The sequence below is a fragment of the Protopterus annectens genome, chromosome 3.part0 (genome assembly GCF_019279795.1).
Source record: "Protopterus annectens isolate FY-2018-M chromosome 3.part0, PAN1.0, whole genome shotgun sequence".
NCBI lineage: Eukaryota > Metazoa > Chordata > Ceratodontiformes > Protopteridae > Protopterus > Protopterus annectens.
In genome coordinates, this window is record NC_056731.1 from 839,660,770 (window position 1) to 839,678,105 (window position 17,336).

Genomic DNA, 17,336 nt, shown 5'->3' on the forward strand with positions numbered 1-17,336 from the left:
TTTACAGGCCTAGCCCATAGGATTACCCTGGCATCATTCCACCCGACCTTAGTTCCCAGTGCCTCTGTCGATTAGAACCACTGGAGTGATCCCCGAGGTGAATTTTCTATTTTCCATCCACTCATCAAGATTTCTCTTGAAGAGGGCCAGTGAGGTGCTCTGTCTAACATGTATGGGAAGTCTGTTCTATAGCATGGGCAGTCTCTGGGTTATGAACCTGTCCATCCAGCATGTTCTGTTGATTGTGGTAATGAGGGAGCGTGTGGTGGGGAGGGATTGAGATTTCTTTAGATGCAGCTTTTCTAACAGAGATGGGTCAGACATGGCTTTTTAAGTCAAACAGAGATCACCTCTAGGTAGGTGATATGAGACAGAGAATAGTTGGAGTTTTTTGAGTCCATCACTTAGTAAAAGGTAACTTGGCTTGGAATATTTCCTAACTGTTACTGGCTTTAATGGGATTACTGAGTTGATTTTGATTTCAAATGAGAAAGTTTTATGGGCAGACCTCACCAGGGATGATGAAATACGGGGTGGGGGCACATACTCCTATATTTGTAAGCATGATGTCCAAGTATGTTGGAGCCTCTAGTAGGCATATTCATTATTTGGTCAAGGACACTGTATTTAAGAAGTCCAAGCATCTCTGTGCCTGTAGATTTGCAGCTGTGTAGGATTCCCAGTCTATAGAGGAATAATTAAACTCTCCAATGAGTAGGGTGTTAATTTGGATGGTAGGTCCCTCAGTAGGTCCAAGTATGCATTATAAGCTTCTCGAGACATGGAGGGTGACCTATAGCTGACTAAGATATAGTATGGGAATTTATCAATGGTGATCTTCGCATGAAGGAACTCCAGCATGTTATCCTGTCTGATCACCATAGAGGTATGCGTGTTATTGTATGTAAAACACCTATTCCTTTAGCCCTTGTCTATGCAGCTACTAGTCTACAAGTGTGGAAGGCACTGAAACCTTGCACTGCCAGGGTACTGTCTGACACTTGAAACCATGTCTCAGTAACTGCACAGATGTCTATATTTTTGAGTGTGATGAGGGCTTGGAGGGAAGATCCTGACATTGAGCAGTAAGACCTTGAGGTTCAGTTGAGTTGATTTTTCTACATCTGTAGGTTTGTGAATTTGCCATTGCCTAAAAAATGCACTATGGGGATGATAATGTTTTAGCCAGTATTCAAAAACCTAGGGTAGAGAGGTGCAGACCATCCTTGGCAAATTTATGTGAACTTTTACAAGTGTCACACTAAGCTGAAAAATATTGGATCTCCTTAGAATGACACTGGAAAGACACCCAGTTGTTGAAATCAATAGTGTTTTGCTCATATTGTGGCATCATCCTTGGTGATAGTAATATGCTTCTCAATGCTAGACTCACAGCCTGAGACACACAGTCTGAAAGCCCCATAATGTCTGTCTTTATATAGTCCAGGGATGCACATCTCAAGTCATTTATACCTACATGGACTATGATGGAATCATACTGGTACCTGTGGCATAATAACTTGAGATTGTGTGTGATTTGGTGGATTCTGGTTCCAGATAAGCAACTAACAGTTATCTTTTCCATGTTCAGCCTGGTTAGAGGGGCATCAGTATATCTTACAATGGAGTCCCCTATGATGAGGGTCCTGGGAACTGGGTTTGCTTGCCTTAGGGGCTTAGTGTTTGAGGCTCCACTGAGAGCAACAGTAGCTGTGGTGATAGGTGTTCTTTTTTCTGAGTGCCTTTGGGCTTGCTGAGGCATAGCTTTGACAATGGGTGGTCTAGGGAATCTTTGTTATTTAGGAAGATTCCTTTTAAGTGTCTCAGCATTCATTAGTCTATATGTGTGTTGTGTTCTATGTGAGGTTGGTTTTGTGTGCATGGTTTCAACAAACTGGTGAGCACTTGTATGTGAGAGTTTAGCCTCCATTGTCATTGTGTATGTACATCTCTTGCATATTGTGTGTGCTTCTTTAAGGATTACGTGGTTGTCAGGAAACATGAGACAACTGTTACATTGTCTCAAGATGGCCATATCCATTTGTCTGGCTAGAGAGAAGTTAGGAAAATGCATATACATAATGTCCAGTCCGATTTGCGAGCAACAAGGGGGTGGTGTATTGGAGTTAAAAGGCTATTAAGGGTCCTTTATTAGAGCAGATTATGATAAGTAGTATTAAATTCTACTAATTTTAATGTTTACTCAATACTGAATTCAACTAAATCTGTAGGTTTTGCTACTTGACGCCCAACTAGCTATTCTAAGCATGTCGGTGCACAAGATATTTCCACTACATTGCTGTTTTACAGTGTACAGTTTTATTAACCATTCTTTCTAGGTGTTTGCTACTATAGAGGACACTGCTAACTCATGCAAATGTGCAAAATTTATAACAGCAAAGAAAAAACAGAAAACTGACTAATGAGCCCTCTGGCCAATAAAAAGACTACACTATGAGCTCTTTTGTGTATTTCCCAACTCATATAGACCAAGCAAACACCTCCTGCCTCAAGATGAATAAACCCAGTCCTCCTAATGTAAAACCCAGTAGAAGAGACCCACAAGTGCAATGCTGCTACAAACCACTTAAACAACTAGCTGAAAATCCCTTACTGAAGGCAATTTCAATCAGTATTACAGCAGTAACAGTGACAGGAAGAGCAATTTTTTTGCAAAAAAAAATTAAAAATCAGTGAAATACACAAGTAAAAGTAGGAAACAGTAGAGATCACTCCGAATAACTTAAATGTGATTTAGCAATCAAAGGTACTTATCTTTGCCTGGACAGCACTAGATACAATTAAAACAGTTCTGAAATGCAGGCTTATACTCCAAACTTTGCTGAGCTCCTGGAAAATGAGCAGGAGAGAATATGTAGTGAAGGAGGTTTATTCAAGAGCAATACTGGTTTACTGGGTGCACACTCAGTATCATGGATATATGGAAAACAATGGGGTGGGATGAGTACATAAATAGCTTATACAACAGTCAATAGCAATGAAAGAGGGGATGGAGGGACTGTGGAAATCAGACTATCATAAGGGGTTGAGGCCAGAGACACAGTCTTATTATAAAACAACACCAGATAAAGAGCGCAAGTGTTGGGAATCCCAAGCAGGCTAGCTACAGAAGCATATAATTAAATAAAGGCAATATTGGAGCTCTTTCAGAAACTTGAGCTTAGTGTCAATGAGGGATGGGGTAAACACAGAATGCAGCTTTAAGCAGGTAAAATATAACCAAAATATAAAAGCACTGATTACATACCTCTCAACTTCTTAGAGCAAGAAATCTAGACAAAGCCATAAATAAAAGTGGGACAAAGGTCCAAAAATAGGGACAATTTGTAAATATTGCTTTTACAAACTTAGAAAGTTAATAGAATAACAGGTTTTGCATTAGTGTGAATTTTCTGAAGGGTTTGAAGTCTGAAACTCTAATGTCTGTCATTATTTTCTAACTTCAACATTTAATGATTTGCCACTAATTTACCAGAAAACCACAATTTTATGAAAAATGGATCAAATATATGAGTCAAAAAGCTGGACATTCTGTGAAAATCTGTACAGGTGAGAGGTATGGCATTGAAGCATAAACTGGAGCAGAGACATTTCTCCTAGTATTGACCTTCTACTATAGTTTAAGTCATCAGACTATGCAGAAATTTACCAGTAACACTGGTGAATATCGAATGCTGCTCAGAGCAAGGTACCTACCTGTCTGTGACACAAATTCAGAGAGATCCATAATGTTTAATTTCATACAGTCTATTGAGGTATGTCTCAGGTCATTTACATCCATATGGATTACTACAGAATGACATTTGTACCTGTGGTGCAGTGACTTAAGTACTTGCATGATATTGCAGATCCTGGCTCCAGATTAACAGCTGACTGTTACCTTCACCTTGCTTACTCTGGTGATTGGGGCATCTATGTATCTTATAATGGAATCCCCTATGACAAGAATCCTAGGTAAAGTGTTTGCTTGCCTTATGGACTTTGATCTTGGATAACCATTGGCTGTAGGCTTGTGTGCAGTGTTTGTTGAGTTTCGTGTGTGATTTAGAGGTAACTGAGAATAGGTGTTGTGTTTGTAGGCTTAGGAGGTCCTTTGAGATTTGGGAAGGTTTCTTTTAAGTGCCTCAGCATAAGATGGTCTATAGACTATGTGTGTGAGGGTCTACTTCAGAAGACTGAAAAACCAAAATACTGAATCACAAAAGACTGAAAATTCAAAATAGTGAACACATTTTACTGCAGGGGAAAGCCCCCCCTGCATCCCTCATGTGGGGAGTTGCACCGCCCCACACCCCCTGCTAACTAGATATACTCTGAGATTGCACAACAGTGGAGAAGGGGCAGATTTCATCATTCAGTATTTTGAATTTTCAGTCTTTTGGGATTCAGTCTCTTGATTTTTCCGTCTTCTGAACTAGACCTGTGTGTAATGAGTGATATGTGTGGAGGATGTAGTGTGTGTGTGTGTGCGTGTGTGTGTGTGTGTGTTTTCTTGACAACCTTGTATGTAGGCAAGAGTTTTCTGCCAAGGAAGCTGTGTATGTATATCTCTCACATACTGTGTTAGTTCCTTTAAGGATTAAATGGTTGTCTAAGAATGAGTCAATTACTGCATTGTCTCATGATGCCCATATTCACCAAGCAGGCCACAGAGACATCTGGAAATTAAATATCCATCATGTCTGGACCACTGTCAGGATGGTCTATTATAGTTAAAGACTGGGTTTTACAGAGGTCTCCTGTGGTGGTTTCTAGGGTTAAGGACAGATGTTATATAGTCCTAGGATATGGTATTAGTGCCATTTGATGCACAAACTAGCTGATCTAAGCTTAACAATGTGCAGTGCTTCACTGTGTTACAAGTTACCATCCTACTATTGTTTTATAGGTAAGTTTTAATGTCTAAGCGAGTGCTCTTGTACAAGGGACTATCAACTGCCACTGCATAGTGAGTAGTTCCACCTAAATGTGCTTAATTTATAGTAAGCAAAAAAAGCTGAAAATGGATTTGTGTGCCTTCTGGCCAATAAGAAACTACTCTTTGACCTCTCATGAAGTGCTTCCACACTCAAAGAGACCAGACAAACACCTTCTGCCACAACATGGATGATCCTGGACTTCCTAATATAAAAGTACTAAAACAATGAGGTCACTGAAAAAACAATCAGTAAAAACAAAAATGAAAACTCCAGCAAAGCTAGAACTTCCACTGAGTGACCTCCCAAACACTGATACAAGAGGCTTGGGAGGTCACTCAGTGGAAGTTCTAGCTTTGTTAATATAAAAGTACTGCAAAAAAGGACTAACAAGTGCAATTCAACAATGAACAACTAATTCCCTAGCTAGAACACCCTTCTGCAGGTTGATTTCGAATCTGAACAGTTCAAAAGACCAATGGATAGAGAAAAAGAATGATTCTTCTGTCACAAAATTAATTAAAAGCATTATAAATGCAGTCAATCAGTAAAGACCACATTTAATAGCATGCAAGTGCAAAAAATCAAGTGAAGTAGCTTATCTTAAACTGAATGGTTCTGGTTGCAGTAAAAATACTTTAAACTCTCAGGCGAGATCATCAAGTGTTGCTGAGCTCTGTGGAAGTGAGCAAGGAGATGTAAAACTACACTTAATTTATAACAAACAGAAAAACGTGGAAAACTGGCTCCTGTGCCCTGTGGCCAATTATCGACTATAATTTAAACTCACCTGGAGTGCTTCCAAACTGAGAGATATCAGGCAAGCACCATCTGCCACAAGATGAATAATCCTGGAATTCCTAATGTAAAAGCACAGCAAAAAAAAAGACTCTCAAGAGCAATTCAACAACAAAGTCCCTGGCTTATAGTTTTATTATCTGTTTCCCATCTCAAATAGATTAGGCTACCACCTACTAACACTAGATGGACTGTCCCAGTCCTCTTAATGTAAAAACACAAAAAAGATTGATTGAGAGCATAATGCTACCACAAAACAGCTATCTAGCTATCTATCTTTATACGTATATAAACAGTGCATGTATTGAGATCTGAATAGGGAGATTAAATCAGCAGGAATAGAAGAGTGGTATTGCTGGAACTGAATTCACCCTAAAGTCTCGGTGAGTACCTTCAGTGGTGGACCTTGGTTTTTCAAAATCTCACCAAGACATCACTGACATACACTGTATTTTATATACTATATATCATGGATAAAGGTAGGTTAAAAATAAAAAAGACAGCTGAATGTGCAGGTCCCAGGATAAAAAAGTGCCCAATTCTGGTGTATGCACTGGTGCCATAGTATGAAAAAAAAGACAGTGTAGAATCCTCAGGACATGGAAACACTCCTACAACAGGAATAGGCCAGGCTCAGCGGGTGATGGCCTCCTTTGGTAAAAGGAAGTAGTAGTCCACAAAAAAAAAAAAAAAAACAGAAAACCTGACATGCCAAAAAGTACGGATAAGATGACAAAGTGGACTATTGAGGATACAAAATAAATTATGTATGGCTGCTATTACACAAGAAGCCTAGAATTTCCAGATAGAAGATATTTAGAAAGATAAACACAGAAAGTAAAGAAACAGAAATACTTGCACAAGAAAAACTGTCAAAGGCTTCAAATGGCAATTTGTATTCATTAATACAACAGATTAATGAAAAACATTACATAAACAAAAAACTTTGATCCACCAGGAAAAAGAAACAGCCGAGGATGTATGAAAATATAAATAGCAAAATCCAGTGATTTTTGAAAGGTATAAAAAGAAATATACACATGAGAAAGAAAAAGAGATCTGGTTTGGTATAATATTTGTGCAAATAAGAAAGCCAAGCTAATCAATACAAAAAAAATCAGCTTCAAAGATATTTAAAGTGAAATACAGGCAAAGACACCCAGATATGGAACATCTTACAACATAAAAAAAGAAAGCCAAGGGGAAATGTAAAGAACAGGATTAGTAAGGCAGAAGTTTAAGACACAGGAGTTTAAGTTATGGATTACCTATGAAGTGAAGGGTTTAGTGTGGAGAATTCAGCACACAGGCAATGTCACAGCATGATGGAATTACTGGTCCCCGGACTGAGGGGTAAGTGTTGGAGCAGGAGGCATCTGAAAAAGATATGCAATATGATGTTGCCCTGGAACCTTCTGTTTGAAACAGGTATGAAAATCCAGCTGAAGTTGCACAGCAAGGGAAGAAAGAGGAAACAGTGGCAACTCCATTGCAGGCAATGTTGTGGAGTTATGGGCCAAAGGGCTGTCATATGAAAGAGCAGCATATGAAGAAAGGTGCATCTGAAGAGAACATGTCACAGAAAGATTTTTCTGGAACTTTCTGTCGATTACTCACAGTATACAGAGAACAAGGAAGGTGGTATCAATCCAGAAGGAAATGATTTAAGAGAAGACCAGGCCTGCTTGATTTAACCAAGATGGATAGGTATATTAAGATGGATTAAAGAAGTAGATTACAGAAAGTAAATAAGACACAAAATGTTATATGTTTAGTAAAACAGATGAGCACAGTACTCAAAACTATTAAGAGAAATTCACATTATATAATAGAAGCAAATCGAATATATTGTTGTACAGCTAAACCAATAATGGATAAAGTGCTACCACAAAAACATAGAGTAACAAAGGAAAACGTAGGGCACAAGTAAAATACCATCATGAAAGCATTGACTAAAAAACTATAAAGGAATTAAGACAAGAAGTATCACTGTTAGAAGAATATAGAAAAGGGAACAAATAATCAAAAATACTTAGAAAGCATGCATACTCAATGAGCACTGCTGCTCATCACTCTAACATACTGCAGGTGTGTAGGCTTTGTGCAAAGTCAACATAATTCTTAATGAATCCCAGGAATTCTTTTTTGGGGGGAGGGGGTTACATGCTTGCAGGACACCTGCAGCTCAGTTTGACTTCCCTATGCTTTGTCTGTCATCAAGAATAGCTATGTATTTGTTTGTTTATTTATTTATTTATTTATTGCATTTGTTTACCGGGAAAGTCTGCTGGCCCTAAAAGAGCCCATTTTCAGTGGAGGCCCAGGGAGAAAACCTCTGACAAGAACAAAGATACAGAAAATATTAAACATTAACTGGTGCAAAAGTAGATACAGTGTTACATGTAGTGATTATATAGTAATATATACAGAACATATACATAAAAGCAGGAATCTTGTTGGTTGCCAGTTGAATTCAATCAGAGAGGTATAAATAGAGATATATTAATAGCATTATTCTACCAGTATCAACAAGGGATGAAAAATAATAATTATGGAGAAACTATCATCAGTCATCAGTAGTATAAAGCATAGGAGTTTAGTTATCATATAAGGAGAAGGAAGAGGTTAGGTTATAGACCAGCTACACAGCCAGGAAGAGTTAAAATGATTTTTCAGTATTTGTCTGAAGGTGGTAGTGCTGCTTGATATCTCCTCTGACATCACTTAGTACAAGTCTGACATGCCTGAATGACTGATAATGTTGTATTGTTGCAGTATACATCTTCAGAGTTAACAAAGACAGATTGTGGTCAAAGGAGACCTTTTGCAAGATAATTAACCAGGCCACTGCTAGCCATACCAGTATCCAATTACTTGGGTGCCTCTCCTCAGTTACTATAAAATATTGTTAAAACTTGTCAATCGGAATACTATTATATTTACTTTTGCAATTATCACAGCTATCTGAATTTTGTTTAAAAGGGTGGCCGCAGTGGTGCAGCGGTTAGCGTTGCCACCTCACAGCTAGAGGTTTACTGGTTCGATCCTCGGCTGAGGTGCCTTCTGTGCGGAGTTTGCATGTCCTCCCTGTGATCGCGTGGGTTTCCTCCGGGTACTCTGGTTTCCTCCCACATCCCAAAGACATGCTGTAGGTGGATTGGACACTATAAATTGGCCCTAGGCATGCGTGTGTGTGTATGTGCCTTCTGTGGAAGGTTGGGTGTCGGGCTGGCAACTCGACACCGTAAAACTCCACTGCCAATCATGAGTGGACAGGTGATCCGCTGTGGTGACCCCTAACCAGGAAAAGCTGAAAGAAGAAGACTTAGAAAGATAGATGTGATAAAAGCAACACACAGTAAGGTCAAGAGTTTCATATACTAATGCTAATAATAAACTAAAAGTATCAGCACAGGCAGAAAAACTCAGAAAGTATGCAGATAACTATAAAACAAAAGTACAAAATAAGCAATTTATGGATGACCTAAAAAGATTTTATACAGAATTGCGAAACAAATCAAAATGAATACATACACCACCAAAAAAAGAAGAAATAGGCACATTTTGGAGAAATATTTATGAGGATCCTATCGAACATAAAAAAGATGTTGAATGGATAGAAGAATTACAAGAAACAGTAAGGCACTATAATGTAGAGAATATGGAAAGGGATGAAGTAATGTCAAGAGAAATTGAGACAAATGAATAAAAGCTCTTAACTGGAAACCCCAGACCCAGGCACAGTACCCAACTTCTGGCTAAAACCACTAACAGTTTTACACAAAGATTTAGACTTGATTACGGTTACTTTTATTTACATCTCAAACAGGCACCAACCTGGTTAACAACAGGAAAAATTATATCCCTCCTTAAGACTGAATCTATACACCATCTTAAAAACTACAGAGCAATAATTTGCATCTGAGCAATATACAAGCTATGTACAGCAATTGATAAAGAGAGAGTTTATTTAGAAAAAAACTCAGTTATGGCAATAAAAATAATGGGTAACGAAAGTCATTTATGGAATAATTTCTTGCTAAATAAATCAATAAAAGAGAATTGTAAACAGGGAAAGAAACTAAGTATAGCATGGATAGATTACAAAAAAAAATTCGACAGCATGGATATTGGAATACAGATGACAGATTAATAATGGCAGCCCAGGATAGCAGACTACGTACATGTTGACTTAAGAAAATCCATTGAAAAGGTGGATGAAACAGACAAATGCAGGTTCTGTAAAACTGAACAGGAAATAGTTGCACATCTTGTTGCAGATTGAGATACACTCATGGCAGAGGGCCTGTATACTGAAAGGTGCAATAATGTGGCAACACTGTTGCACTTTGGATTGAACAAACACTGCAATATAGAAGTAGCTAAGATGTGATGGAATCATGAGCCACAAAGCATTATAGATAATAATGAAGTATACATCATATGGGATCACTCATTATCAACAGTTTAAAAAATAAATACAAGAAAACCAGATATAGTAGTCCCTGTAAAAAATCAAATAGTAGCATTCGTCATTGAAATTGCTACACCCATTGATTACACTGTCTTATGTAGCGACAGCCACAAAGTTATAAAATAGCAGGATTTGCAGGCAGAAACAAGAGTAATGTGGAAGAAAGATACCCAGACAGTTCCAATACTAGTAAGGACAATGTGTCTAATAAAAAGAATTTACAATTGCATTTAGATATGCCCCCCATACATGTGACATCATATGAACTGCAGAAGGTGTAAACTCTGGCACATTGCAGGTGCTGTGAATATCACTTTTGGCTAACATGAAAGAGTGAAACGATACTAATTTCATGAACTCTCATTGTACCTGACTTAGGAATGGGGTCCATTCCCTTCATAGTTTAAGAACCCAAAACACCTGGATAAATTAAACCAAAAGAAAACAAAATACACATGTGCACGCTCTCATATATCTATCTTTGTCTGTTGGTCAGTGAAGCTATCTGTGCACATATATACACATTGTAGAGTAGTAAAGAGTAGCCAATAAACAGTCAAACACATACAGGAAAGTTGTTTTTTTTTTGGATAAGGATGGAAATGGGGATAACTGAAATATCCACAGATAACCCGCATTCATGAGTAGAATATGCAAATAGTTCGGCAGTGAACATCAGACTCTACAGCTAGAAACCTTAACCGCAGAGTTAATATATTGCACAAGAACTGGTCAGAGAGGTAGTCTGAAATCTTTGATTATCTTATGTACTCTCCATTCTGTGCTGAAGGAATCTATACAAATTCATTTCCTTGTTCACTCACTTATATTCTTTGTATAGTCATTGAAACTCAAAGACAGACCATTTAATTCTTCCCTCATCTAGACATCTTTGCCTACAGTCTAAGCTGCATTCTGTAATTAACCAATAAACTGTATTGCTCAGTAAACTTTCTTTGTTAGATGAATCCCCCCCCCCCCCCCTGCATATGGATCCATTTATCTTCAGACAGCTGCTCGGAGAATCTTCTGCTCTCTTAGAAATGTGTTTCACACAGGCTCACATCTTTCATTGCAGATACCTTTAAATGGTATTTTTATAAAACATGCTATTGTCTTTTATTTTTCAGATAATTTTGATGCACCTCTGCATTTTATACTACCGCCATATGCACCTCATAAGCTCGTTCCTTGAAGTAAAGCTTGTGTCGGTTCAGTTGTTCTCTCCAGAGCAATCTTCTTTCTGTCTATGCCCCAGAAGAGAGAGTAAGTGTATGTACAAGTATATACTTCTGGACACAGGACCGGCCTTAGGTCATCTGGTGCCCTAGCCAGAAGGGCTCCACGCCCCCCCCCCCCCCCCACTGCCCCCATCCTGGTCTACCTACACGGTGTAGGTATTATGTAGGCTACACCACATAAATACTGGAAAAGCGCCCCTGCTAGAGAGGCGCTGTAGGCTGCCGCCTAGCCTAGTTAGCCTATGCCTAAGGCCGGCTATGTCTGGACAGAAAGTAAACATAATACCACGGGGAGAGTTTCTTTACTGTCTTTGCAGCTATATAGTTTGCATTTTCTACTGGCAATTGCCTTCCTCGCAATCTCAGCAACTCCCAGGTAGCGCACCTCATTGTTCCAATGCCCTAGTGTGCGTGCGTGTGTGTGCCCGCGCGCGTCTCACGCACACACGCACACACATGCACATTAGTTATACTAATATTGCAGCTTTCGTAGCACACAAACACACACGCAAGCGCATTCATACTAGCCTTCGCTCTCCCGATAGACTGTTTCAATGTGAATTTATATTATCAGAAAAGAGGCTGCAGTAAAAGAATAAAATGTATGTGATTTTTCCCAAGGAAACTGGGAAGTGATTTGCTGATCACCTAAGTTTCCCAAACCAACATAGGCTATAACAACTTTCAAAGTTGTTTAAAATAAATCACTGCTAGCAATACAAAGGACTAGTTAAGTTTTTTTAGACACACAGCAGTGGAATCTGATTGTCTCAGAAACCGAGCACAAATAATTAACAACTGAAGCACAGCTGTATTGCTGTTGTTAACGCAAAAAGTTATTGTACTAAACATTAGGGATCATCTATTTCCCAAAGGATGTTGACATTGGCATGTCTGCTTCCCCCCCCCCCCCCCCCCCCATTATCTCTCTACAATAACAATCCTCTGGGTATCAATTGTGAGGAAGGGAATAATGTTAACCGAGTCCTAATTTTCACAATTACCAAAGTATTTCTTTGCATTAAGTACATATGGTACAGTTTCACTTCCAATATGTTCTATAACAGGGCATCGGCAAACCTGTCATCCTCTAAGCCTTAAATATCATAGCATTGACCTTTGGAAAGTCATCGTAGGGGTCAGAAACAGGAGCGCTTTCTTTCTGCATAGAATGCGTTTTTGTACCAGACACTATGTAGTAAGAGATAAGAAATCTTGTTTTTTTTTTCGACATACTTCAGTTATTTAATAACATGTGTACCCTTAAGCAGTCATGACCTTATGAAGTTAGTGCCATCCTTAAATCATATCATTTAGGAGGTCTGGACATCGGGGATTGAGCGGTTTACATAAACCTCCCAGAGGCTGTGCCATCGCAGAGGAATTGAAGTTGAACACTGCAGTAATCTACCCATCTATAAAATACCACGTGTTGGTTTTAGTAAAACGCATCTTAAGTTTATAGCTTGTTTTGGCGGTAGGGTACTAGTAATGTGGAGTCAGGCTGTATACAAGCTGAAATTAGGGTATTTTAGTAGGTAGACCTGTGTCACTCGATGCAGCACAGGTCTAAATTAGTAGTTGTTCTGTATTTAGTGAGTAGTCTGGAAATCATTCGAAGGAAATGGGGAAAATGATCATTTCTCTAGTTTAACCTGCGCAACCTTGATGTTATGAGACCTCCACAAGATATTTATAGTAGGATGCAGGTTATTAATGACTGTTGCATTGATTGCGAGTTTTCATTTCAGAGGATATCCAGTCAGTTAAAAGTGACTTAAGCTTTGGATGCATTCCGTTTCTATTGCTATGTATGCCAATGATGGAGCAGTAGATAGTGCCTGGCACCAGTAGCTGGCACCCTCCTCCCAGAGACTAAGAAATATTCATGAGACGGTCGAGGAGGAGCAGAGGAAAGGCACCAGAGTCAACAGCAGCAAGTTTTTGTAGGGAGCCGTTCGAGAGACAGCTCAGAAACGTTAGTAGAAACTGCCAAACTCCTAGTTTCATTACTTGCACTGGACACAGTCTTTTTAATATCAGTCAAGTGTTGCAACAGCCTAAGCACCTCTTCTTCTGGACACAGGAACACGAAAGGAACAAAACTGCCCCATTGCCTGCGCTGCCACAAGCGCGCCTCCAGCTGGCCAGGGGAACGGATCAGAGCCACTTGGACGCTCCAGAGGGGATCCATACAAGTACCAAGCCCAGAGCCAGACCAGCGTCGGGCAGGTAGGATTGCATTGCTTCCTATCCTGAGATGTTTGTGGTCCTTGCAGCAGACTTAAGCAAGCTAGAATTTGTCTTAACTCGTAAGTGGAGCATTTACAGTGAGTGAAAGCTGGCATTGAAAAAAAAGAATAGGGCAGCAAATGTCCATAGAGCCTAAAGCATGGAGCGGGAAATGTAGATTGTTTTAAGTGCACCACGTTGCTCTTTTATTTTACCTTAAATTGCATTTTGTGTTTAACTTTCTGACACCATTAGGGAGTTCACTGACTTTGCCAACTTCTAGTGTTCATAGAAAAGTAGAGAAGATTCAGGAGGAACACTTTTTGTCTGGTTAGGACCTACCTGTCGTAAAACTTGACGCCGCAGAGTAGGGAGGCAGGTGGTGGATCTTTTTAAAGGTATTTAAAAATCAGTTTCATTTATGAAATACTGTGCCACCGACAGTAGGTAGCATCTTCTTTTCGTTTTTTTCCTCTTTAGGTTACAGGGATGCCTATTGCTAACTAGTTCACAAACTTGCAGAATACCATTAAAATTAGCCGTGCCTGGCATTTATAACATTTTACATGCTGAGTCCTATGCCCCCATTAGTTTAGCGGTGTCTTTTTAGACTCGAACCGTTTTTTAAGCATGTCAAGAACTGATAGGGGAGGAATGGATATTGTTTAAAGGCTTGTGAATGCAACGTTTAATGCAGAGGACACTGCACCTAGCAACACGTAGTACATGGGTTGGTGGTGGAGGGTGCAGCTTTTCTCTTGAATACACTCCCCTCATAAATATAGCACAGAGAAAAGCACTTTTCTTGCCAAGTAACTCTGTAACCAAGGCAGCTGACACTAGGACTTACTGTGGTCCTTTGAGTGTCCTCCGACCAGAATCCCTGCATCATTTGCCAGCCCCTGTTGTAAACCCGGAATAAAGATTTCATTGTGACCGAGTGTGATCAGAATAAATGTGTGGTTTAATTGCACAGACTCGTGTTTTGAAGTACTGCGGAGATCAGCAGGCGTTAAGACTAGCAGACAGCAAATTCTAATTTTTAAAGGAACGGGACCAGTGGCAGTCAGTACAAGAACTCTGGACTTTAGCTTTATAATTATCTGAAGGAAGCCAGGGTGATATTAGCGTAGCTTTCCATGATAGTCATTCCCCGTATTTGTATCGTAAAGCAATTAATCAGTTTGTACAGGAGGACTAACTTAACCATGGAACCCGAGAACACGGGCAAATAAATCAATAATTAAGATGAAACAAGACGTTCGTGCTTTAAGGGGGTGGAGGTCAATATAAGTTCTATGCTAATTATGGAATTTGTTTAGCAATTTATGGAACATGTGTGCAGTTTCCCAAGTGCAACTTCCTTTAGGCAAACTTATTTAAGACATTTAGAAAATCATTGCTATTGCTGTTAGTACTTTGCTTTAAAAAAGGAGTCACATTCTTCAGGTACTGCCTGAAAAGGTTATCAATTGCAAATTACAAACATTAAAATGAGAGAAACTGCCTGGTTGTATGTGTGAGTATGTGTCTATTTATAATGGTATTTTCAGGGCAACTTCTACAGTCACCTTAAGAAATGAAAAAAACTCATGTACATTGATACATGAAATGTATATTTGTATGCATTGTAGTCTTACATGGAAGGATGAAGATTTATTCAGCTGTTGCCCCCCCCCCCCCCCCCCCACACACACACACCTTACCCATCTCAGGAGGGTACAGTGATATGGACGTATTTTGTCTGACCCTAAGAGGTCTGACCTCTCCTGAGAGCGAGAGAGCGAGAGAAACTGTTTATTCACCTCACTGGTGGTGAAGTCTTTCAATGTCTGCAAGCCTAGAAGGAAAATAAATTCTGAGCCTGGTTTAGTACACGTCTATGCCATATTTTCAGAAATACGATGTTAGTTTTTGTTCTAAAATGTAGTAGAAACAAATGTATACAAATGCGTTACCTGTACTACAAAGTGCCTACTTTTCATATTTGAGTGTAAACTTTGTTGTATAGAAATCACCGCAGGACTTAAATGTATAAACTACAATATGTTATTTCCTGTCTGCATTGTTTTTTTTTTTTTTTCCGTCTCTCTCTCTCTCTCTCTCTCTCTCTCATTTCACAGTATTCCCTCCCTTCTACATATCTTGAATGATAAATGATAGCTAGACTCATCTGTAATTTCCACAGAAGTGGCAACAGCTTTGTTGTATAGCAAACAAAATGTATTAAAAACTGTCCCAAGATCACCTTTAAATGCCTTATGATTGACTGCAAGGTCCAAATGAAAAAAAAGCCCTACAACAGATGCATATGGAAACCAACCAGTGAGACTCTGGCGGGATGTAAAAACCTCTGGACACAACTCTTTATTAAGGGATCATGGAGATATGCAAAGTATACCCTAAAAAGTCAAAGTGCTTCATCTTATTGGCTGTTGAATGTACAATAACGCAAGTCTTTAACAAAGTACTCGCGCCAGTTCCATTTTGATAATTTGCATATCTCCCATAATGCCTAGATACATATTTTTAAACATATGTCTATGTGTTTTATCAGTGCCTGTCTAGTTGCAAATTGTATGAAATCTGTTAATGGCCTTTTTTTTGCTTTTTGTTTTCCCACTATTTTGGTACTCAGTGGCGAGGTAACATGCATCAGGTTTTTAATAAAGTGGGAATATATAACTCAGATTTGAAAATGCATGTGTGTGCTGATAAAATGAAATCTGATGTTATTCCGTGAAGAGTCTGATAGAGGTTTTTCACTATGCTGTATATATTTAAAATTGCATGTATGTTGTTATTATTCGTGATTTATTATTTTAACTTACCGGACTTGAGAAAGTTTCCAGTACAGTGAGGAAAACAATATGCAATAAGCAGTCTAGCTAATATGTGCAGCTTTTTCTGTGTTTTTTTTTTCTCTTATGTTAGCTTAGATAGGCAGCCTAAAATTTCCCCCAGCCTGTCTTGTCTTGCCGTCCTTGAGGTTGGATGAACTATCGATTATGTGTTCATAACTTGTATTATAATGGTCTGCAAACTGATTGACTAGTACTTATGAACTTACTGTACTTGAAAGCCAGTAATACAGAGAAAAAATACATAAAATGTGAAAGCTAAGCACACTGTGTGAATAGTAATTTGTGTTATTTATCACCAGGAAGACTCAGTAAAGACAAAACAAAAAATCTAGTTCTTGGATTCTTGCAATTAATTCCCTTTGTATGATATTATAACTTGGCTACAACTACAGAAGTTCTGATATCACATGCACCCATATAGGCTGCACCCGTTGCACAGTAACTATCTACTAACAGGTGCTGTGATAAAGGCTGTGTAGTAGAATATTGTCAGAAGTACATTGTATGGTGAGCACAAATGCGTGCTCGCAAAGAGACACACATACACATGTGTACACATAATCAAAGATTATGTAACCTGGATGTTTAAACCATAGTGCAATTTTAGTATAGTCTAGGGTTATTAAGAGGAAGACTGATAACCAGATTTCATCTTATAGTTTTCAGGAAAAAAAATTGTACTTTGTTATTGCATATGGGAAGCTTTAATGGTGCCTCCTCATTGGTTCATTTTGTGGGAAACGAAATGTATACCAAAGGTACTAGTGACTTTAAAGGTTATGCTCCTTTA

General features: G+C 38.9%; 1 long non-coding RNA gene across 1 annotated transcript in view; it reads left to right on the top strand.

The window, feature by feature from the left end:
* Positions 1-12,936: 12,936 nt before the first annotated feature.
* The window catches only part of LOC122796582, a 1,807,408-nt gene continuing 1,803,008 nt past the window's right edge, over positions 12,937-17,336 (top strand). Inside the window, exon 1 of the long non-coding RNA XR_006363989.1 lies at positions 12,937-13,682. This is a non-coding gene — a long non-coding RNA (uncharacterized LOC122796582). The remainder of the gene's footprint in view (positions 13,683-17,336) is intronic.